The sequence below is a fragment of the Poecilia reticulata genome, linkage group LG6 (assembly GCF_000633615.1).
Source record: "Poecilia reticulata strain Guanapo linkage group LG6, Guppy_female_1.0+MT, whole genome shotgun sequence".
NCBI classification, from domain to species: Eukaryota; Metazoa; Chordata; class Actinopteri; order Cyprinodontiformes; family Poeciliidae; genus Poecilia; species Poecilia reticulata.
The window spans coordinates 12,763,202-12,786,860 of record NC_024336.1 but is presented as its reverse complement, the minus strand read 5'-3'; the positions used below and the strand labels follow the sequence as shown (position 1 = coordinate 12,786,860).

Below are 23,659 nucleotides of genomic sequence, written 5' to 3'. Positions count from 1 at the left end.
GTAAATACCCAAACTGTGAAACAGCCCCTGAAGGTATTTCACTACTTTTTTACTTTTTGACACAAAAACAACCTAAAGGGATGTCTTAAAATGCTTGAAGTGTAGGTGCTTTTTTTCTCATACAAAAGCTGTTAAAAGTATCAAAATTAATTCTTTTTATTGCAATAGCATTTCAAACAAAAAATGTTTAGAAACTCAGCATTTAGTTTAAGTAAATTTAATCACTGCGTATAAAACTGAAGGCAAGAAGAGTCAAATTTTACAGAAATACCGTTTTGCAATTCACAATTAGCTGCATCTCTAACAGTTTCTATGTAATAAACCCTAACTGAAACATCATTTTAATTTCCACTTATATTTTAGAGATCACCAGTATTTATGATCTTTTATCAATTTTTCAGCCCTTCCTGTTTCTCTGGTGTGAAAAACTGATGCGATCTCACAGAAACCTGTTTCTTTTACAAACTCTTCAAAATGGAAAAAGCAAGCTAGAACATTTAATAAAGGCCTATGTGAGTAAATCTAGCCGAGATCAACTCAGGTCATTTATATAATCCCAGAATATAATAATTTCAACCTGGGGCGTTAAACAAGACATTAAACTAATTTTGGTACATTTTGGTCAACTTCAGATACATTTTTATACGTCTGATCCTAACAATAACTGTGCATTCAAAGTCAGCTGAGTATATAAAACTTGGGGACTTACTACTGAGGAAATATCTTAGAGAAAAGCTACTTGTCTTTTCTTGCCCATACAGGTAGATCATCATTGCTGCAGTTCCGTTAAATAAGGCAGGTTGAGGACTTGAATTAGTGTTTCTGCTGCGCACAAAGAGAAGATCAAAGATCAGGATTTGGGAACTCCAACTAATCTTTCAGTGTGCAAACAAGCTGCTGTGAGAATATATTATGTTTTTTAGGCCTTTTATTACAMAGTTACCAACAGTGCAATTAATCATGGAGTGTTGTTTGTTTCTGCACTCTAGGAAGTTTTAAACTTGTGTTAGGTACATTTTTCGTAAAATAAAAGAGGACCCTGAACCCCAAATTTCAGAATTTCATTATACAATATGGCTCTTGTGCATCTAAAACTTACAGGAAGTTTTCAGTAAACTATTAGAACTTCTGATGAGTTGCATCTTCTTAAATCAGTAATACATAAAGTGCTGGACAATACCTATGTGTACCTTTGGTATTTATATGTATAAAATAGAAAGGGTTACATTAATAGTGTCTTGTATTGCTATGTTGTATCAAAAAAAATAAATAAATAAAATAAAATAAAATAATAACAAACAACTTCCTACCAGGATGCATTCAACTCAGTGTTGACATCAATCGCACAAACGCACAAACAAATCAAATGGAGCATAGGTCTCTTTTTGACACACAATCGCACGCGCACACACACACACGCACACGCACGCACGCACGCACGCACACACACACACACACACACACACACACACACACACATACCTGTGAATACAGAGAGACATACAGATTCAAAACTCCCCTGATAATGCTGCAATTAAACCTAACCACATAGAGGCCATTGACTGTGAAATTGAAAACACTGACAGGGATACCATTAGCATGTCAGCAATGTAACTTTATGACAGCAGTTCGGTATGGGATCAGGTCGTACTTATGTGGGCAGTCAGTCCCAAAATAAGATCATTTATTCCCCCTCTTTTGGTACCGATGCGCACATATGTGTCAGAAAAATCTGCAGTGAATTACCATGAGAGTGTTAATGTTTGGAACACTTTAGATCTGGCTGTCACATTAGGTAATATAATAAGAGATCCTTGAGTGATAATTACCCATAAAATCCTGAAAATAAAGCTGCTTAAATTCTAGTGCAAGCTAGTAATAGTCAGACACAACTGCTACCAAGTTAAAGCTGAAGTAACAATCACAGTTTGAAATATAATGAGAAAAGTGTAGGTACTGGCAGAGAAAAAAACAAGTATTGTCTTGCAAAATCACCTTAACTATATCACATTTTGTCATATTGCAACCATAAAACACAATAAAATTTAATTTATTGAGATTGTAAACCATCAACACAAAAAATCGAGGGGAATTTATTTTCATTTTATTATTTATATTGTTATTTATTTTCCGTTTGACCTGAAAAGTCTTGACATCGATCTGTATTCAGCCCTTTTTACTCTGATGTCCCTAAAATAATTTATTGCAATTACTGCTTCTACAARGCAGCTAATATGGCAATAGAGTTAATTACAGGTTAATTTAATTTCAGCATAAATAGTTGATCTTTGAAGACCTTTAAGGCTTTTTAAAAAATATTAAGTAACATACAGGATAAATGAGAATGAAGAACAGAACTGGTCAAAAAGAAATGTTCTGAAGAAGTTTAAAGCATGCTTGGCTTATGAAATAACGTTCCAAGCTCAATAYATTTTGCGGAGCACTGCTCGATATATGACACAAACATGGAAAAATGTGGCACATCTGCAAACCTAAACATGGGTATCCGCCCAGGCTGACAGGACGGGCAAGAGGAGCATTAATCAGAGAAGCCAACAAGAGGCCCATGAATAACTCTGGAGAAGCTTTTGAAATCCACAGCTCAGGTATAATTATCAACTAGGTTATTGAGTGTAACTGGGTGAAAATGACTGTAAAACACTACGGTATGACTAGAAAAACACTATAAAAATATAATCACTTTATCATTTGTGTTTTACACTAACCTATTCACAGTACAGATCTACTTAATATGCAATTGTGGCAATTCCTGCCTCTACATCTGGAAAGCTGGTGAAGATCTACCCAAAAAAAAACTTTAACTATTTAAACTATAATTGCTGTGAAAGGCGATTTTACAAATTATAAATATAAATAGACATGAGAATTTACAGGGTTTTTTTTTTCTTTGTTCTTTTATCTTTAAGTTTTTTTTGCAAAAAGAAGTTTGAAAACCACTTCAAAGTTATGGATCACTTTATCTCCACATCTAAGATAAAGTGATTTTATGTGAAACGGTTTAAGTCGAACACGTTTATAGAGTTCCTTTATCAACACACAAGAAATTAAACTTTTCCAAATTGTGACAAACATTTTTCCCTTTTCTCCAAATAAAGAACAAACACTCACATTCACACACATCTACTCGCTAATTGCCATACACAAACAACATGATAATATCTGACCAAGCTCTTTCATCTACTATGTTTTGCTTCTGTATCCTTTTCCAACTCCAGGGCTCTTGGCTATTTGTGTTACCTGTCCCTGWAGCCTCAAGGCTCTAAAAACAGACCAGCAACAAATTTTAATCCTCTGTCCTCTGGCACCATGTTCCAAAGATAAGTCAGACGGAAGGATGCATCTCAGGGGTTCAAGCCATGCCCTCTGTTTTGGTCTTTAAAGAATACCTAAGAGAACCACAATTTTTCTCTCCGTAGTTTAACCCTCCTTCCCCTCGTTTGTCACCGTGCCTCCCCGATGACAGCAGGCTCACTGCTCTGCTTTTTGCTTCAACCGTGATACGCTACACATAAAGTTTACATTTCACCACCACGTACTTGATGTCATGTTAGTGCCTGAGTCGAGTCCGGACAGTCTTTACAAAGTCACATAGGTGTCAAAATTGCAATCTCTTTAGTATTTTTCCGTGTAGGATTAAACTGAAGGGAGGAACTGGGAGAGTCAGGGCTGCCTGCAGGGATTCATGAGAGCTCACAGGGCCCAGTGTTGATATACTGATCTGTCATCTCTCTCTGTCTTGTTATGTTCTGTCTGCCCAATAGGGGTTGTGACATCCCCCCTGCCTAATGCGCATTTAATGTCTCGTCAACCCTGTCAACACACAGTTAGGATGAAATTTGCTCTGCCTTTTTGCTGGACGTGCTGTTTTGCTTTGAGAACAGTGGAGCCGTGGGCRTGCGCTCTGTCTGTCTGTCTCTTTGTACCCCACATCCATCCCTTTTCTTCATTCTATCACCCCTATTCTCCTTTGGTTTACGTTTTTTTCTCCCCAGTTCTTTGTCATAGCTTGTCCCATCGCTTCTAAGGGTGTCTATCTTGTGACACGAGCGCACCGCAGGGAAAGAGTGTGTATGTCTGTGTGCGTGAGTATGTGTGTGTTTCACCCAGCGTCATCTTATTACATCGTAATCAGAATACTAGCACCCAACAGCGGAGAGCAAATCACATTAAGATAATTGGGAAACACTTCATGCTGGACAGCTGGGGCTTGTGTAGAATTGATTAAATAAATTTGGTGTCACAGAAAAATACAGCTATCCTAGGCCTGCGTCTGTGTGAGTGGGCAAGTCTCTCCCTGTGTACACGTGCATACAGACACATCAAGATTTTWAAAAAGATTCTAGGCCTCCAACTTTAAAAAAAAATAAATAAAGGGAAATCAAAGCACAACAAAGGGAAAATTTCATGCACTCCCTTTGGGAGAATCTAAAACTGGTAAACAAGCAGAGAACATTTTTTCAATAAAACCTTCAATACTTAAAACGGCCACCAGATGACACTGTTAACTCTTTGTTATTTATTTATTTTTTTTACTCTTTCTGACAAACTTTGTGCTTGAAAAAAATTCAACATAGCATTAAAGTGTCATTTTACCACAGTTCGATCAGCATCTGAATTAACTTCAAAGCTAAAAATAATAATTTATTTAAGATGAATTATTGTAAAAATTATTCAATAACTAAGATTGATCTGTTTAGTTATCAAACTGTTTTCAGGGCAAAAAAAAAAAAAAGTAAACGTAGAACTTGTTTCTAAACAGCCAAAAGTTCTCCACCAGTCACTCTATTTCTGTTTAACAGAGGACTTATGGGCTTAAACCAAAATTATGCAAATGAGCAGCAAGTAATCAAAGTTCAAACTGAATTGTTCAAGAGTTCACTGAACTGGAATAAAAAGACGAAGAAGAAATTACTTGAGTTTGTCATCACTGTGGCAAATTAGGCAAGCACGGACTAAATGGATCACAAAGGATGTGCACATTACATGGTTGTGTGTTGGAAGGACGCTTGAGTGTGTGTATATTTCTTGTGTACGTTTCTCTGCATTCATGCGAGCGTGCGATAATTTATCCCTGCACACATACGGTATATGTTTCTGCCTCTGCGCAGAAATGAGAGACTTAGATACACAACGTTGCTTCCATCTTTTTAATGGCTTACATTCTACTCCTCCCTGTGTTGTCATGGTGATGTGTCCCTTCCCAACCTTTTTTTAGATAGGTATGTGGGGTTTGTTTCTGCTTCAATATATGACACACATGCAGCAGAGCAACCAGTGAAGACATAATATATTACAAACTGAAAGACAATGTGGACAGGATGGGCAAGGGTGGACCGTAATCCCAAATATATTTAGTTTATCTTCATAAGGGCATGTTAAACTTACACTCACCGGCTGCTTTATTACATACACCTCATCAAATTGTTTTACATAAATACTGAATAAACCAATCATAAGGAAGCTAAACTGCTGATCTACTGAGATTTTCCACACCTCACCAACTCTCGGTTTACTGAAGAATCAAGTGTGTGGCAGTTGGGTGGACTATGCCATCTTGTTAATGTCAGAGATGATTAAAAAAGTTTGTTCAAAATGACAGAAATGCCATAGCAGCTCAAACAACCACTTTTCACAAACGAGGTACTTTTCACACCATCTCTGAATGAACGACAGATTAAGCAATTGGCTATAGCTACAGAGTTCCACACTGGGTGCCAATCCTGTCAACTAAGAACAGGACGAAAAAGGCTCCAAATCACACCAGTTCACCTAAATTCACAAGGTTGGGGAAAAAAAATAGTGAGTCTTGATTTTAGCTGCAAAATTCAGTCAATCAAAAGATGGATCCATTCTGTCTTGTAGCAACAGTTCCAGATTATGGTAGTAATGAAAATTTTCTCATCATGCTTTAGATTCCTTGGTTCAAGTTGAACCTTAGTGTCCACCCACTTATGGCAACAGAATACCCATCTCTGGATTACCATGTCCAGAAAAAGAATATACCATGTGGCAATGTACCATTACACCATCTCAGACTGTTATTTTAAAGACACAATAACAGGTTTTTTGCATGTCAGCAGACCCTACAGTCACCTGGTCTCAGTCCATTAGAGTATCTTTGAGATGCGGTGGAGGGGGAGATTTAAGGATGTGGAGCTGACAAATCTGCTGCAGTTATATGATGCTGTGAAGTCAAAGCAAACAAATTAGAAATGTTTCCAATATCGTCTTTGGCTTGTGTCATAATAAATGAGAAAGTTCTGCTGACAAATGAGGTCAAACCTTCATAAGAAAGAACATAAGAAAGTGACTAGAGTCTATATTCTTATGCCGATGCCAAATGTAAAGGCATCACAAAGCATTTTACATTTAACCTAACACTTATTTTGAAGTTAATTTGAGATATTCTGGTTTCTTTTACATTTCGTTTATTTATGTAAACGTAATACGTCCTAATGCTCCGCCACCTAAGTTGCAACCTAACTGAATAAAATGCAGGGGTTGATATGTGCTGAATYGATTAGGAGGAGATGTGAGGACTTGGCTGCGGAGAGGGCTTTAAACACCCAACTGATCTTATTTAGATTTAGTCAAGGAGAAGAGACGGGCAAAAGCAGAATTGTGGATAGACAGGCTTGGCTGTCTTATCTGGAGCCTGTGGTCACATCCGCTTTTCACACCTTCTGTTCTATCTTGTGCTCACACAGACAGATAAACACACACGCAAACAGATGAACACGCACACACACGCGCGCGCATAAAATTTAGGACATTGGAACTAATATGAATWRKYKSAAAATGATTAATTACCATGTGTATTGAAAGTAATTTCACTGAATTAATACATGTGCTGGTTGTTTAGGGTCCTTTGCACAACACTGATGCAGACAATAGCAAATTTACTTTGCATGTGCAAAATTTAACACACCTGTAACAACTCTATTATCTCCATCTGTAGCCTGTTTTCTGTTTCCAATTCCCTGTTGTGTCTTGTTGCTGAATAAAGGCTTTGTTCCATACAAATATACACAGCCACATTGAGCAAAAAACCCCTTTGCACTTTGTCTGAATGAGTAGTTTCCAATTACATTTCAACAGGAAGCAAATTAGAGAGAGGAGTCTGCTGCTGATGAGAAGTGTGTGTCTGTATGCCAGGTGCAGTTGAGAGCTTGTTTTGCATATCAGAGAAGTGTGATTATGAGTAGAGCCATGCATACTCTGCATTAGTGGACATAATGACCAAATGAGGGGTGACTAAATGAGAGGTTAGCACGCAGACGAACACACACACACAAACAGCACATACAAACACAATTAAAGTAAATGAACTCACAAAAAATACTGTTACTGTACACATGGAGCGCGCGGTCATCAGAAAGGGAGAAGAGCGTGTAAGTGGAAGCGACGGCGATGGATGCGCATCTCCATAAAACCTGTTCTACCTTTGGAACCCCGTTTGCATATTCAGAGTTGCTGACTGAAGTCTTGCCACATCGTTAGCAAATGAAAAGTAGTTTAGCATGAGAATGAGTTTAGGGGTCACAGGACGAGAGATTGCAGAGAGACAAAACTGATTCCACTCAGCCTGTAATTGGCAGAGAAGAAGAAAGAGGGTAAGGAATGATGAGGCAAAAAAGAAATACTTATTTAATTTGCTTAATAAGGACTGCATTTTACAGARCTTTCAGTATTTTGATCTACCTTTTATTTGAACAACACCTGCCTGCATAATACATGCATTGTTTCTGGACCTACGCATCTGATATTGAAATTAGACCTGGCTTTGGTTAGCTTTCAGGTTCAGAAAGACATTTGCATCAAAAGGGGTTCCACGCTCTCATCTGACACAATTTCTCACCACAGTTACATCTTTGTAGTGTTATTTAGCTAGATTTAATAATTATTTTTGCTTGTCTTAGGTGTGATTTGAAATTAGAATAGAGTAAACTGAAACACAAATGTTTTTGTTTTCTTTTAAGTTCCTCTAATTATTTCTGGATGAATTATTATTAGAAAATGTATTGCCATATTCAGTTGTTTATTGCTGTTAGTTTTGTTCATTCATTTGCAGATAGTTTATTATTGTTCTTTGTGCACTTGGCTGTAATTCTCCTGCATAACTTTTAGTCTTTCCCCGCTTGGTTTCTACTTTCTTTGGGTGTAATCCAGCTTTGTTTGTGTTAATTATTAATCTTTCCTTAATCTCCCTGCTCGGCTCTGTTCCACAGCTGTTCCTAATTTCCTGATTACCTCACCTGGATTCAATGTCATGCTCTGCTCTTCCGTTGAGAGTGGAGATATGACACTGGTTTTCATTGTTCTTTATTGGTTCATCTGCTAAATACAGCTCATCTTGGTCCAGATTTTTGTTTTTGTTTTACTATCTTCTGTTATTTTCTCTGGATTGTGGACCTTCTACTTTCTTTTAGTTAGTTGCATTTTGTTTTATTAAACTTTTTTTTTTTTTGCTCCACTTCTGATGCCCTTTGTCTGCATATGGATCATATCAGAGATATGATATCAGCGATATTTGATGCAGAGATATGGATGAGCCATATGCCCATTGTCTGCATATGGACCATCCACAACTAACCACATTTTGGGACTGATAACTGAGTAAGTACCACTTTACTGCTCATTTTTAGTACACAGAATATTTGTTAAGGTTGGTTCATCTGTTTAAGAACAGATTGCTTTTGCAAACAGACAAATAGAAGTTAATATCACAAGTTATATTTATTAAAGTCATATATGCCGATGTATCATTAATGTAACTTTCAGAAATTGAGTTGCTGAAAGAGAAACGTCAAATTGTTTTATTATTTATCTGTGTAGCACAAACGGATTATAACCTCTCTTCAAAATCTTGGTGTGCCGCAATTTAAAGTGTAAACTTTCAGTGTTGTCATGGTTGACTTGCTGCCAAGAAATCAATTTACAAGGAACAAGCAGGAAGTGTAAAACTGATTACTTTGGGAGCAACGGTGATGGGAGTTTATCCTGTAATTGGTGAGTTGCCAGTACGATCCCTCAATCTGCTTGTCTCTTTCGTTTTGTCCAGACACTTTACCCGGCTTGATGGTCAGACAGTCCAGTGGTGCCAGTGCATGGCAGCCTCACCTCTTTCAGAATGTCTCAGGGCAGCTGTGGCTACAATCCAATAGTTTGCCACCATCTGGTCACCTTTGGCATCAATCTGTTTGTTTCTTATCCTAATAAAAATACTAATAAAATAACTTTTGAATATGTTGTAAGCTAAATTGACCAATTCATGAATATGCAGCAAGTATTACTGAAAAATCTATAAAGACGACATGCAACATGAAAGCATACTCAAGTGCTATCATTTAATCCTGATTGTGTTCTAATGGCTTCATGTACTTAATGTTTCCTGTCCATATCGTTTCCACTATACAGCTGTTTCTTTTGGTAGTTAATGTTCTAGCAAATTATGAAGATAAATACTTTTAAGTCCTTAAATCAGATTTACAATATATTTTAATAAATATTTCTAAAGACTCTAATTTACACATTGTTTCCATTTACTGTAGTTCTAACAGTAGTTTGGGCAAAATCCCAATATCAGAAATACAGTATCATCTTATACAGAAGACACTGACCACATGACACACAATTACTGTAAATCATCAGCTGTCAAAGGGTTTACAAATTATTCTATAGTGTAAAATCTATGAAGAGACAAATGGGAGGCACCATTTCACACACAAAAGTTCAGAAAATAATTTTCCAATATAATAATGAATTTAATTTCCCCACTGGAACAATTAACTACAAGAAGTAAGGCATCCTACATGTTTTTATTTTTTGTTTTTTTTACTTGAGAAACAAACATTGTACAGTAAAATGTGTTTATCTTTCTGATTTCTGAAGTAATTGGCTCTTGTATACAAGAAAGAAAAATCTAAATCTCTCTTTACTGGACCTGATTTATATAGCTTCTACAGACTGTAAATATTTATCATGTCAAGACATTTAACCAAAAATGTAAAAGTTTAATACATGCCATCGGATGTCTTTGGGTCAAATCAAAGAGGGAATGGAAAACAATCTCCTTCCTAGTTCAGGTTGGAGGACTTGCTGGACAGAACAGTCGCAAGAGCAATCAGTAATCAAGATCAACACCAGTCCGAAGCAATTTACACAGCCTTAGTAGACCTGACATGCTCCGCTGCTCACCCCTCACTCTTTCTCCCTGCATTGCTTTTTTTTTTGTCTTTTTTCTGTCCTTCTTTCTCTCTCTGCCTTTTTTTTTAATATGTAATCTCTCTTGGTCGGGTTTTTCCATGAAGCGCAAAGTCATTAAGTGAGGGGCGACTTTGCAGTGATGGTTCAGCCTGAGAGAACACCGTCTCTCACCAAGGCTGCACACGGATTAGCTTATTACAGGTCAAACACTTTCCCTCGCAGCAAAAGCAGAGAACAAATCTAAAGGGCAGTCAGGTAAAGTTCTCAATAAGGCAAACAATAATTCTACAAGTGTAAATTGAWGATGAAGTTAACCAGGTGAAAACACAAAAGCTTTGTAAAACTTACCAGGAATGGTTTATTAATTGCATATGAGAGACCAAAGAGCTACAACAGCTGACACCTGAAGTTCAGTGTTGTGTGCCTGTCTCGGTGTGTAGAGCGGCTCATTAAACCCACTGGACACATGGTGGCCTGGACAACACTCTGAATTCTCTTTTGCTTTCAATCCACAAATTTCTAACATCCCCCACCAGCCCTTCGGCTGTTGATTGGTTGATACATGTGAAATGTTTTATGTATTTTGCAAAATCATGTTCTACTACTCTGCTTCTAAGGGTAGTTTTAATACTGAGATAGAGCAGCAGGGAGAAACGCCACATCACTTTGCTTTTTCTGCGTGTTTGTGTGGTGGAGTGTCTTAGGAGATTTTCAATACAGCGAAAGAGAAAGTCCCCATGACCTGTGCAGCACACAATTGGAGGTGTCTGTAGCCTCTAAAGACAACATGCTACTAGCATGGAGTTTGTTCACACTAACAAATCCCCTACAGATTAAAATTGTTACCCACCTTTTTCCTCCTCTACCCGTCCAGTTAACCAGTAGGTGGCGAGTATATGTACACTTCTGATCTCCATTATAAACACACAGAAACTGCCATTAGTTTAGGTAGAACACAATGTAAAAGCAAACATATTCCAACCCACCAGGACTGCAAATTAAACTAAATGTAAACAAGTGTCCCAAATATTCAACCAGCAATTTTCCCTACATGCAGTGAAATAAAGTTCAAACAAACTTTTAAAGATATGTTACTTGCCTGGACAGGCTAATCTTTGACAGAGAAAATCTGTCTCGTCTCACATGTTCTGGAGTTATCATCAGGAATGATGTGAATATTTATGAGCTGAGAAGAATGAGACACAGTCACATCTAAAATATGAATTTCCTAATCAGAGCTAATAAATATTTGACTTGTGCAGGCTATTGTGCAGATTAATAGATATTCTGGAATAAATTCTTAATGTGAAACAGCCTATACAGGACAGTGCCTCTTTTGGGTTCAAGCCATTTTTGTCACTTAGTCATGACAATGTCATTTCGGAGTTTCCCTATTTCTGTCCAATAAGGAGGGGGGAAAAAAACTGGATGTCACTTTTTACCCTATAAAATCCACAATTTTAATTACATTTTACCACAAACATGTTTGAGATTTTTACTGTGGATGTTTTTTTTTTTCTTTTTTTTTAGATTTAGATTTATTCATACAAATTTCATCCTCCTGTGATCATGTCTATCCCTTATTTTTTGTCTTCTCTCATTTATGATGGCCAAGTACTCTACTTTTGACAATACATTGTTCTTTCAATTTTGTCAATACTTTAACATCTCACTGCTCTCTGGTCACAAGAAAAAAAAGAAACAAGAGATCATCCATTTTTCACCTGTGTGTATTGGATTTAGATGTTAAAGCCTTTAAGCCTTTCTAACAGCCATTCATAAAATAGTGGATGAAATGAACCTTTCAAGACATAAAAGGTTCCATTTGGCTCTGGACTTAAGCATTTTGAAGTGTTTTCATTTGCACTGCTCAACATGGAGAGACAAAAACCACTTGATTTTACTCAGCCGTTGTTCCCAAATAGTCAGTAGCTTCTCAACATCTRAGTTATGTGTTTGTCATTGTAATATGTAATCACATGCCCCTTTTTTATATTTATTTTATGAAGCAAATACACTCAATCATATTAGAAAAGTCAGTTAAAAAAACACACACAGAAAACATAATACATAATGAATGCCATGCATTCAGAGATATATGACACTCATCCATGCCTCAATGTTATACATTCAGCTCCACCGATCAKAAGCACTCATTGTTAAAATGTTTTTGAAGGTAGACAATAGGATGTACATATAACATGTCAGAATTTTTTCTAGCTTATTCTAGTATTTGGGACAAATTAGGGACATGAAGCCGGATTAAGAACTGACCACAGCAGGTTTAGACCTTTGGGGAAACTGCGGTTCAGAACTTGCCAGAGCATAACTTCAGCTGCTGGAAATGTTGAGTTATGTGAAAAGCTAARAGGGGCTTGTCTATGATTGTTTTATAAATAAACTAACACCAATGCAATTGAGCATCGCTTAAATGCCAGGTAGAACACAAAGCTCGAACAGTTTGTTTAACATTGCAATGAGTTATCCATTCTATTTATAACAAATGTCTATTGTTTTTCTTTATATTTTCCTTCCCTGTACAGTCTTTTCATTCATATTTTCATACTGTCACATTGCTGCTTGTACACCTGAATTTCACCACCAAGGAAGTCTATTCTATTCTATGATGTGGTGAATATGAGCTCCGTATTCCAATCAATAGATAGTGTAGTTTATGAGGCAGATTAGTAGGTGACTGTATGGATGCTCTGTTGCAAAGACTTTGCAAATACTGTGGAAGATTGCCCAAATACTCTGACTAAACAGACTTGAGATGAATCGGTGACAGAAAAAAGTTTTTTTTTAAACTGAAAATCAACAGCTAAAACAAAATCAGGGAAAAGGAATTTGAATAAAAAAGAAAAACGAATTGAGCTGAGGATAAAACCGACAGAAAACACGACTGTATATCAAAAGAGAGACTGCCAGAAATGATAAAATAAAGAAATTATTATTAGCATTAGCATTATATGAGGTGAGTTAAGATGATGGTAGCTCAGGACATCATCGTAAATGACCAATAACAGAGTCAAACAGAAATCTACAAAGAATAATTCAAACTTTACGAACTGAACAGGAGGGACATGAGCCATGGAAAAGTCCCTGAAAATAAAGCAAGAAATAAACACCAACTAAACAAACAGAAGAAAAGCAAACAAATGACTCAATCCCAGCTGCAATGCACAAAAGAACAGACTCCAAACTAAAGATAAGACTCAAAGCATTCACCAACAAAAGCCAGGCAATAATAACATTCAAGACCATGTCAGGGGACAATCGTAGAACATGGTGCACAGGACAAAGCATGAACCAAAAGTAAACTCAGTTTTAAGTTAATTGCAACGTGTGTGTGCAATTAAAATCATGGGAGATCCACAAGAGGACATTCCAAAAATTAACAGATTTTTTTATATTCTTATTGCATATTCGACAACTTAATTTGACATTGTCACTTGTCAAAGCAAATTATACGTTTTTCTATTTATTAATGAACTGGATGATCATGAGTTATGGTAAGTAATGCTTTTGTAAGTAAAACATTACTTTTTGGTTTTTATCGTGACTGTAAAGTGTTAAAGTCTGTTTCTCTGAACAAATTTCATTCAACATCTTTTTATGAACAGAAAGTTGGGAAGTCTGACGAGCGGAGAAACCAGAAAAATGTAGTCAGTAGCGTGAAGGGGGAAGAGAAAGGTACTCAATCTTTTTAGGTCTAACAATAGAAACCTGGAGTCAGAGCCAGAGTGGAGTCAATTTGAATTCCCTCAGACTGCCTATAAACAGGACCGCATGCTGCTAGTGATAAACTGGTGGTATTTATTCATGTACCTCATCCCCATCCACTGTAGCTGTCCGTATGTCAGCATCCAGCCAATTGAACAAAACTGTATAAAAAAAAGTGAAAAAAAAAACAGCACTCAGAGAGACAGATAAAGTAACTCTATTAGAATGTATAAGCGGCTTCCTTTAATGGTGTGTGTGATTGGGTGTCATTGTGTATGTGTTCATTTTCACTACCTTTTAGCAGAACCCAAACAGGAAAAACACTCAGCTAAAAATAGAGCACACCTGTGCACTATTTTGTGAACACTTAAGTAGGGGTGTGTTAAATGGTGCGCCCYAGRTTGCCAAATAACACCGGACAAGGAACGATATGAAGAGACTTCCCTCTCCTTTCCTCTGATTATCATTACAGATACATAACCAGAGCTGCTGTACTTTTATGAAAAGATCAGAGTCCTGACTGCTGAATGTAAATGAAATTTACTGCTGAGCTTGTGAAATGTCTTTTGCATGGCAATCAGTGGCATGAGGCAAAACTGATCATTTGTCATTTCAAGGTGAGGTTAGTCCACTGTGAATGACATATGCTTCAAGTTTAAAAAGAGTTAGATGCCTGTACAAAAGAAGGAGCAGAATGTGAGGTAAAATTAGATAAAGAAAGTGACTGCGTGACACCTTAAGCTCTGACACAGTAGAGTGAAGTCAGCCTTCAGTCATGGATCAAGGCTATGCAAAGAAGCCCYACTGCGTATGAAAGGTGCATGGAGCTGAGCGGGAGAGTAAATCAGCTCAACAGAAAAGTACACTCATCGGCTGACTTTTATTTGTTAGTTTGGAGAATAGTGCATTACTTATTTTTAGAAAAGTATGAAATGCTTACATTCAACTGGAAAAAGGATTTTGTTGTATTCATTTTTTGTACTTATTATAAAGGGATAAAGAATACAATTTTTACAAGTTTATTTCCCTTCGGTTGAGGAGTCAAAGCAGAACTTGGACCAATAAGTCAGATTTGGACTGGTTGAAGCTGCTGTCACTCTGTATCATGCCTTGAAAAGTGTTCTGACATTTCTAAAACTGCATTAAAGTGAATTCAAATTTAAAGAAATGAAACATTTCTGCCACCGATATGAGAATGGATCATGTTGGATGTTTCGCTTTCATGCAGAGCATCTTGCTAAATTATTGGCATGCATAAGCTTATTCATGTTTTGTCATTTTATAACCATTTTTATCTAAGTAAGTCTAACTGAASAAATCACACTTCTTCCAGTTTTTATTTAAAACATTTGGCTGCTATTTATAATTTTTCTTCCACTAAACCATAATGCATTACTACATGTTGATCAGCAACAAATAAATCCAGAAAAAAATAAAACGTGGAAGTTTGAAATTATTATGTTACAAAATATGAGAAGTTAAGTTTATATTTAAACACTTTTCGGTAAGTTACCTGTGTTGTAAACTTCTGCTTTAAGTAAATAAATTGATGTTTACTGGATTGATTATGGGCTGCACAGTGGCGCAGTTGGTAGAGCTGTTGCCTTGCAGCAAGAAGGTTCTGGGTTCAATTCCCGGCCTGGGGTCTTYCTGCATGGAGTTTGCATGTTCTCCCTGTGCGTGCGTGGGTTTTCTCCGGGTTCTCCGGTTTCCTCCCACAATCCAAAAACATGTCAGGTTAATTGGCCTCTCCAAATTGCCCCTAGGTGTGAGTCTATGTGTGCATGGTTGTGTGTCCTGTGTGTCTCTGTGTTGCCCTGCGACAGACTGGCGACCTGTCCAGGGTGGACCCCGCCTCTCACCCGGAACGTTRGCTGGRGATGGGCACCAGCAACCCTCCCGACCCCACTGAGGGACAAGGGTGAAAGAAAATGGATGGATGGATTGATTATCATTTATAAGTAAATATTTCATTTATGGATGGTAGTTTATAAAAGTGAACCTACAAAACTGCAGTAATATATGCAATGAAGTCAAAAATGTGGGCATACCAAACTAAGAATACAAGTTAGGCAGACCAGTGAAAACAGTGCAWAAAGTTAACCTACAGCCCTGACTGGAGGAAAAATTATTCCATACGGAAAATTATAGGCACATAATTCATGTATACCTTCACATTGAATCTCCTGTAGCTAAGCAGGAGAATGAAAAGAATTCCCTGGCATGGCAGAAAATTCCCTGGCATGTCCACTGAAAGATTTTGACTTTCATGGAATCTTGAGCACTTGAAAATATAGACAAACGGGACAGCTTCTATCAAAGAAAAATGATAGATAACTGTCATTCAAGCATCGCACTGTAACAATTCACTGCTCAGTAAATATATCGTGCAGCCTCTGACAGAGGTGTTTATCTCAAATAGTAAAGCTGCAGAAAGTAACTTGCATTTCTACCTTGAAACAGCTTCAATATTCTGAAAAAGTTCAGGTTGCAACACAAAGAAAGTTAAACTTCAGGTAAATCCTTGTTAAATTCAAAGTGTGAGACACTGTAGGAGGGTTACTTCAGTTCAATGCTGTCTCTCAACTTCGTCTCTCTGTTTGTCTCCCACTTTCTGTCTGCTTCATCTGACAACACATCCATCCAGCAACATGCAACTCTTGGCTTGATGCTTAGTGCACTTCTATCACACATCACCTACTCCTGTACCAAATGCACAGGAATAAATGATAACGGCAGCAAGACACACACACACACACACACACACACACACACACACACACACACACACACACACACACACACACACATACACAAGCCTTAGGGAAAAAAAAATAATAAAAAAAATCACTGACTAGTCTAAAAGCTACACACATTTAGAAATACATATTTCCGTGAGACAAAACTTATTGGTTATCTAATAGCATTTGAAAATGTGTGGGAAGTGAGGTTTTCAGAACGATGCATAACAGCAGGAAATAATGAGAGTTGATCAAATACTGAGGTCATGTATCTGAAAACAAAATGGCTTTTTTTTTTTTTTTTAAAGAAAAATTCAAGGACAAACATTGCATTTGATTTATTCTGCTTCTCGGAAAGCTGAAAAGCTGAACAATTTCTGTAGCTAAACTGAAGTGAAAAGAAATTATGGCACAGAAATCTTCAGGCGTGATCTTCTCTTTATCTTTTGTCCTTCCAAGCTGTGATGTCATGATTTACTGCTGTTATCTCTCACTGGATTTCATTCCACCACCTAACAAAAAGGTCCAAGTAAAAACWCCCATGCAGTCATAGAAGGTGGATTTTTGTGGGTAATAAGGTGAGGACATGTGATGTATGTGACTCATCACGACAGCAGTTTGATAGATTTATGAAGTCAAAGCTGCCGCTGTGCAGCTGAAAATTGTAAACTATTCCTGTAGCTTTACTTAGCACAGCTGAGCAGTGTCGAGGTASCAGCTTTTATCTTCTTCTAGAATCTAATGTAGACACACATGTGGGCGTCTGCACAGTCACATACATAAAGCCAGATTCCCTCAAGCAAAGCAAGGTATGCTATCCAGATTCCCCATACTTTTCTGAGATCAAACTGCTCGTCTCTCAAAGAGGAGACAGTTCCCCCTACCCTGCCCTCGACTCAGCAAGGAGGAGAGAAGAGGTGGGAGTGAGGAGAGCTGAGGTAACGGCAAAAAGAAATGAAAGAAAGGTGAAGAAGAAACTGAGCAAATGCAAAAATATACATATGGCCATATGAGACTTTCTAAACACTCCATTGCAAAATAACGAAAGGCAAACTAATCCACAATCAACACAAGGGCAGTCCCAGGCTGTTTTCGATTCAAACAGCCTATTTTAAATAGAAATAATAATGTTGATGAAACCAAACGACAGATAAAGGATCAAGTAATTATTAACAGCTATAATTCAATTAAATTCAGTATGTTTATATATGTAGAAAGGTGATCATTTGGGTAACATGCATATTTTGCTTTTTTTCTCTCTCTCTCTCTTTGGGTTTAGTTAAGTTTGATGTGTTTCATGTTTATTTGGTTTTTGAGTCRTTTTTGATTTTATTCATGTTTAGTTGTGAAGTTGAAGCTTTTACCCGAGCCAGAAATGACCACTCACTAATGGCACAGGTGTTTTCCATTAGCTGCAGTGTGACAGAAGGAAAACCAGAAATAGGAAGTGGACCAGGGATCGAGATTCCAGCAAGAAATGAATGCCTGTTTGTTTCTTTTCCTCTCCACTTGTACTAAGACAAAAGATAAAACATTAGAATTTAGACATACTGTATGTGCAACACAATAGTCTCTGAGTCAAAATTCTTATGTAAATCCATCATGCAAGCTGCATTTGTAAATATACAGCCATTCAGTACTTAAAATTAACATCTTATAATCCTTTTGACAATGCCTTTTTGTAATACATTATCATTTAGCCAAAGGTTGCTTCAGAATGACTGACAGTTCCTGTGCCAATCTGATGGTGCTATGATGGCTAAAGAATTCCTAAAAAAAAGGTCAGAGAGAAACTAAATCTTCACATCWAAACAGACAACAAAATCAACATCTGAAGCTRAACATTYCTACTTCCATGGCTAAGAATGGCTTTTTGTTTGCTTTTCCTCTAAGAAGATTAGTACTAAGATGTGAAAATACCCTCAGATTATGGTGCATTCAGTTGTACTAATGCAACATTTATTACTTCCTTAACCACCTTATTACAGTCGCTGTAATTCCTCCAGCATGTAACCATCATCTACACATAGACTCCTTTCTATAAAATATATCCAGGATTAATTCACAAATATGGAACAGCCATTAAACGACAGAAGAGAAACATAATCTGCAGAACTACCTTTTCAAAGGTCACTCAAAATGGCTTTGTAGGATGAAAGTATTTGCTAAAGCAGACTCTCACTCATGCAAGCAGTGGTCCAGTGATGTCAATCTTTTTTTTTTTTTTTTGTCATTTTGAAATTGAGAAAGATTTGACATTTCTTAAAATGTAAATATTAACTGTGGATAAACTTAAATGTAAATGTTGTATTCTTTAATAACGTGATTACATGCAAAACCAGGGAATAAACAATACATGCTGAATTTAATTCTGTAAGGATCAGATTGTATAATTGTAAGATCTATGAAGCTCTTAAGAATAACTCACTAGAAAGAATTTTTATCGCTTTGACACTGTGTTGCCTTTTTTAAATATCTGAGAATGAGCTTTTAAATTATGTAGATCTTGTCCTGGTTTTGTTGGTTATTTCAAAGACTGACAGTTGTCAGAAAAAGATTGAAATAGAACTCAAGTTGCCGTAAAACTGATCCAAAAGTACTACTTAATTCCTGAAAGCCTTAAATAAAAGGTTTAAAAGGAACAACTGCTTTATTACTTTTCATATCTCCCTCATGCTGTATATTAAACGTTTTATGAGACTGAAAATTGCAGGAAATGAAATTCATTTCTAACAGTTCGGAGAATGCAAAGTATTAGTCTCTTAGAAAACAACAATTAACTTTTGTGGATGATTTATTCTTCCTCTTTGTTTCGGAGAAAAGTTTGAAATGTGATCTCAGGAACACAAGAAAACTAGGAGGGAAGGTTGAACTTGGTTCAACTTGAAATTTTGAAATATTTAGAGACTGAAGTAGATATTTTGAAGAAATCTTGAAACTATTTTGTTGTGTCCAAGCATGTCTGATATATGTAGGGATGGCCTCTTTGCTAACTGATGCCAAGTTCACACAGCAAGGTTTTTATACCAATTATTGTTTCTTCCAACAAATTTAAGGATGCCCTGACTGCTGGCATGGTTCCTGCAGTGTGTCGATGTTAAGAGTGATCTGATTAGCACAGAAAGATGCTGATCAATCAACGCTCACCATGCTGGCTATTCCAATTGCCACTGAAGCTGAGTGAGATGGTCGTATACCCGAACGCACGGGCTGTGATATATACATCAACCACATTTTATTGCAGTAGCAAAAATTGTATTGCAGTAGCCACCGTTCAATGCATGAAAGTCAGCACTAACACAGTTTTAGGCCAAATATTGGAGAATATTGTACACAAATTTGCACAGAAATATATTGATATTAAGGACATATTTAGACAGCTTACCTGCATAAAAAGTTGATTTGGGGCTTAATTACTTAGGTACTCTTTAGTTACTCTTTGTGTCATATTTAGAGCCTTAAATTGCACCAATCAATTTAATGACTTAATGGCCTTCAGACACCCTGGTTTCCATGCATCCTTGCAGTTTTAATTGTTTTACTCTGGCATACTTGGATGTGAACAGGATATGGTGCATCACTAATTGATCTGGTTAAGTTCTCAGAGAACATTAAGTGCTGCAGTGTAGTAATCTGAAACATAATTGTCATTTGGGACAATAGAAACTTACTTGTCAAATGAAATTTATAAGAATCGACACAACCACCTACACTTCAGAAACATCTGCGGTACACATAGATTTCAACCAGTTAATCTCGCCAACCAAGCAGCTGTTTGCCTGAATGCCAATGGCACTTCAGATGGTCACATACGGACAAAAATCCATAATTTAATGTTTGCCAGCTCTTAGTTTTTGCAGTCTAATAAAAGTGTCATATTTTGTGTTGAATCTAGAGAAACAAGCCTTTTGTGCTGTCCAGACAGTTCTCTGGAAACAAAAAGAAAAGTATTCTAAAACCAGGTTACATTTGAGAAGCTATTGGTGAACGTGAACATAATTTAGTGCAGTTTTAACTTCATAACCACTACAAACCATGAAACAAGAAGCATTAAAGAAAACCTTCAAGCATCGCCAGCAATCAGTTTTATTACAATAATCTAAAAAGTTAATTCTATGCTTACTTCATAAGTGCTAGTATGAATAAAAAGAAGATGACAGGAAGTAAAAAGCGTAAATTGACTTCTTAGCATCATCAATACTTTAAGCTACAATGTTTCGACTTATACTCTGTTTATGTAAATGCTGATATGAGTATCTGTCACTCTATTTAATATCGCATGATTAATTGATGCCGTCCCACATTCGGATAACTCATCTCCATGACTTCCTGGCAAACGTTGTTAGGGGACTGACAAATTTGCAAATATGAGCATGATGGGGTTTTTTATTAGTGTGTTTTTTATTTTTTTTATGGATGATGATTTTAGCTGTTTTGGAAAGGGAGATTAAGTATTCAGATGAGTCATGAGATTATTAATGTTGTATAAATGCACACATACAAACACACGCACACACACACACACACACACACACACACACACACACACTAGAAATTATGTTCCACTTAAAAAATTGTGAATCTCCTTCAGGAAAGGGAGTGTTTTATTAAAATGTATTAGCATTTAATGCATTTAACAAAGTATATAATAAGCTGCCACCGTCTTATAAAACTATTCATATCCCTTAAATCTCTTCACATTTTGTCGCACTACCTATTGCCATCAGTGTGTTTTATTGGGATCTTATGTGAGAAAACAAAGTTAAAGTAAAATATGAATTGATTTTAAATTTTTCTTATGAATAAGATCTTGAAACTGTAGATCGCATTTCTGTTTCACCACTCAAGTCAATATTTAGTTGCATTTTGCTGCGATTAAAGCTCTAACTGTTTTAGGGTACCATACCCTTTTGTAGCTGTAGCGAATGAAAGTTTTGGCTCAAGTTAAGTCAGATTGGAAGCAACCTTAAGCTGCAATTTTCAAGGATTGCAACAAATTTTCATTAGGAGTTAGGCCTAGACTTTAAATCTGCCTTTATAACAAATGAGTTTTGATCTAACCATTGTAACTATGGTTGTGTATTTAGGATTGATTTTCTGCTGGACAGTGAAAGTCCGTCTCTGTCTAAAATAGGTTGTGTTGCTGGTCTTTAGCTTAATCCATTTTTTTCAATCCACTGTGCCTGAAAAATGTCCTTAATTAATAAAAGCATTCCCTTATGATGATACTGCCACTTATATGGTCCAGAATGGGAGCAGCATGTTCAGGGTGATGGGCAGTGCTAGTTTTCCCCAGCACATATCTGGTGGTCAAAGGCTATCAAAAGTATAATTCTGTTGTAATCTGTAAAGAGCACTTTGTTCCACCTGTGCAATGTCTCCTGCGTGACTTGTGCATACATACTTAGGTTTGTTTGTGTGTCTTGAGCACATGCAATTACCTGTGAGCTTCAATGCCCGGTGGCAGTGTCATCATGACGGTTAGAGGATATTAGCCCCAGCAGGAGCGGCAGATATCTCTGCACTGCCATAGGGCTGTCTAATAGTGCAGAAAATAAAGGCTGCTGAAACTCATTAAGGCTCGTTTACAATGTGTTGCTACTAAGTGCTCTAATTTAGGCATGAGACTGACTTTGGATCTGCTACTTTAGTTTGTATGCTGGCGTAAAAAATGGTTCATGTCACAGCCTAGCTTTAATCAATATATTTGTCTAACTGTAGTGAGAATGTCCAGTTGTAAAATCATAAATCACATGTGTCACCTAGAAAATGTATGTCCAAAAACAAGTGAAACAAAATTTGTGATTACAGTCTACACACGCTGGTGAAGATTCAAGGTTCTTGGGACTTAAAAAAATAAATAAATAAATAAATAAAAAGAAATGTAGGCTTGTCTTTTTTTTTTTTTTTAATTCAACTTTTAATCTGACCGGGTGCAAACATTAAATCTGCTTGGGGGAGCTTGAAAGACAGAGTTGAAACCATATATTTACATACATGGAATAGAAAGATGCCTGCAATTGTTTTCTCACCGTCTGAAGTTAAATCACACCAAACCAAGTCTGGTTCATCGAAGCATGAGCAAAAAGACTATGTAGCTTCACAAGTCGCTTCCTGATATCTTGACTGATTTCTTTTAACTTTTCAAATGTGTCAAGCAAAAAAAAAAAAAACAAAAACAAAAAAAACTCTTTRWTCCAGATGTGGGCTTAAAATACATTCATAAGTGTGTCTCCAAATTAACTCTTATCCTGTCAGTGGATCAGAGCTGTGACATCATCATCTGGGTTTTCCTAGTCATCTCATTGTTTAGAGCAGTGGTTCCCAAACTTTTTCTTCTGTGCCCCCCCTCCCCAGTGATTTCCAAACATTTTCTGGGCCCCCTATGGATTAGAAATGGCTGTCTGGTTGAACGACGCGAGGGGGGGGGGTTCGACTTTTTGGGGGGCAAAATGAATGTACGTAGCTGAGCACAGACAACAACATCAGTAGCCTACAGGCTACTTGTTAAGCTTAAGGTGCTGTATTGATATTAGCTAGCTAGTCATCTTTTAGCTAACTTTACCTGCATCCAACAGCTTTACTCAACTCAGTCGGTTAGTTTGGCGGAAAAACTGTGAAAAGTTATTTGCGTTTTGCTGGTTTGCTGCCATGATTCTAACACACACCTGCGTAGCTCTGCACAGCAGCATCAGGTCTCCTTCACTGCCACACAGGTGTAAACCCAGCGCGAGCGTTGTAGCGCTCATGTTGCGTTCAAAGGCGGCTTGGAAAAACAGGTTAAGACATGTTAACAATGGATTAAACAGTTTTAACTGCTGATAAAGGTGACAGAGGACCAGTGGTGGGAAGTAACGAAGTACAAGTACTTCGTTACTGTACTTAAGTACAATTTTTGTGTATCTGTACTTTACTTAAGTAGATTTAATAATGGATACTTTCTACTTTTACTCCACTACATTTTACAG

The 23,659-nt window shown here is 36.9% G+C and overlaps 2 long non-coding RNA genes across 3 annotated transcripts in view; one reads left to right on the top strand and one right to left on the bottom strand.

The window, feature by feature from the left end:
• The window catches only part of LOC103465996 (uncharacterized), a 73,583-nt gene that overhangs the window by 25,859 nt on the left and 24,065 nt on the right, over window positions 1-23,659 (bottom strand). The window lies entirely within an intron of this gene.
• On the top strand, window positions 8,359-9,406 carry LOC103465995 (uncharacterized). The gene is made up of 3 exons (XR_533900.1): window positions 8,359-8,449; window positions 8,532-8,637; window positions 9,083-9,406. It is a non-coding gene; the product is annotated as an uncharacterized LOC103465995 (long non-coding RNA).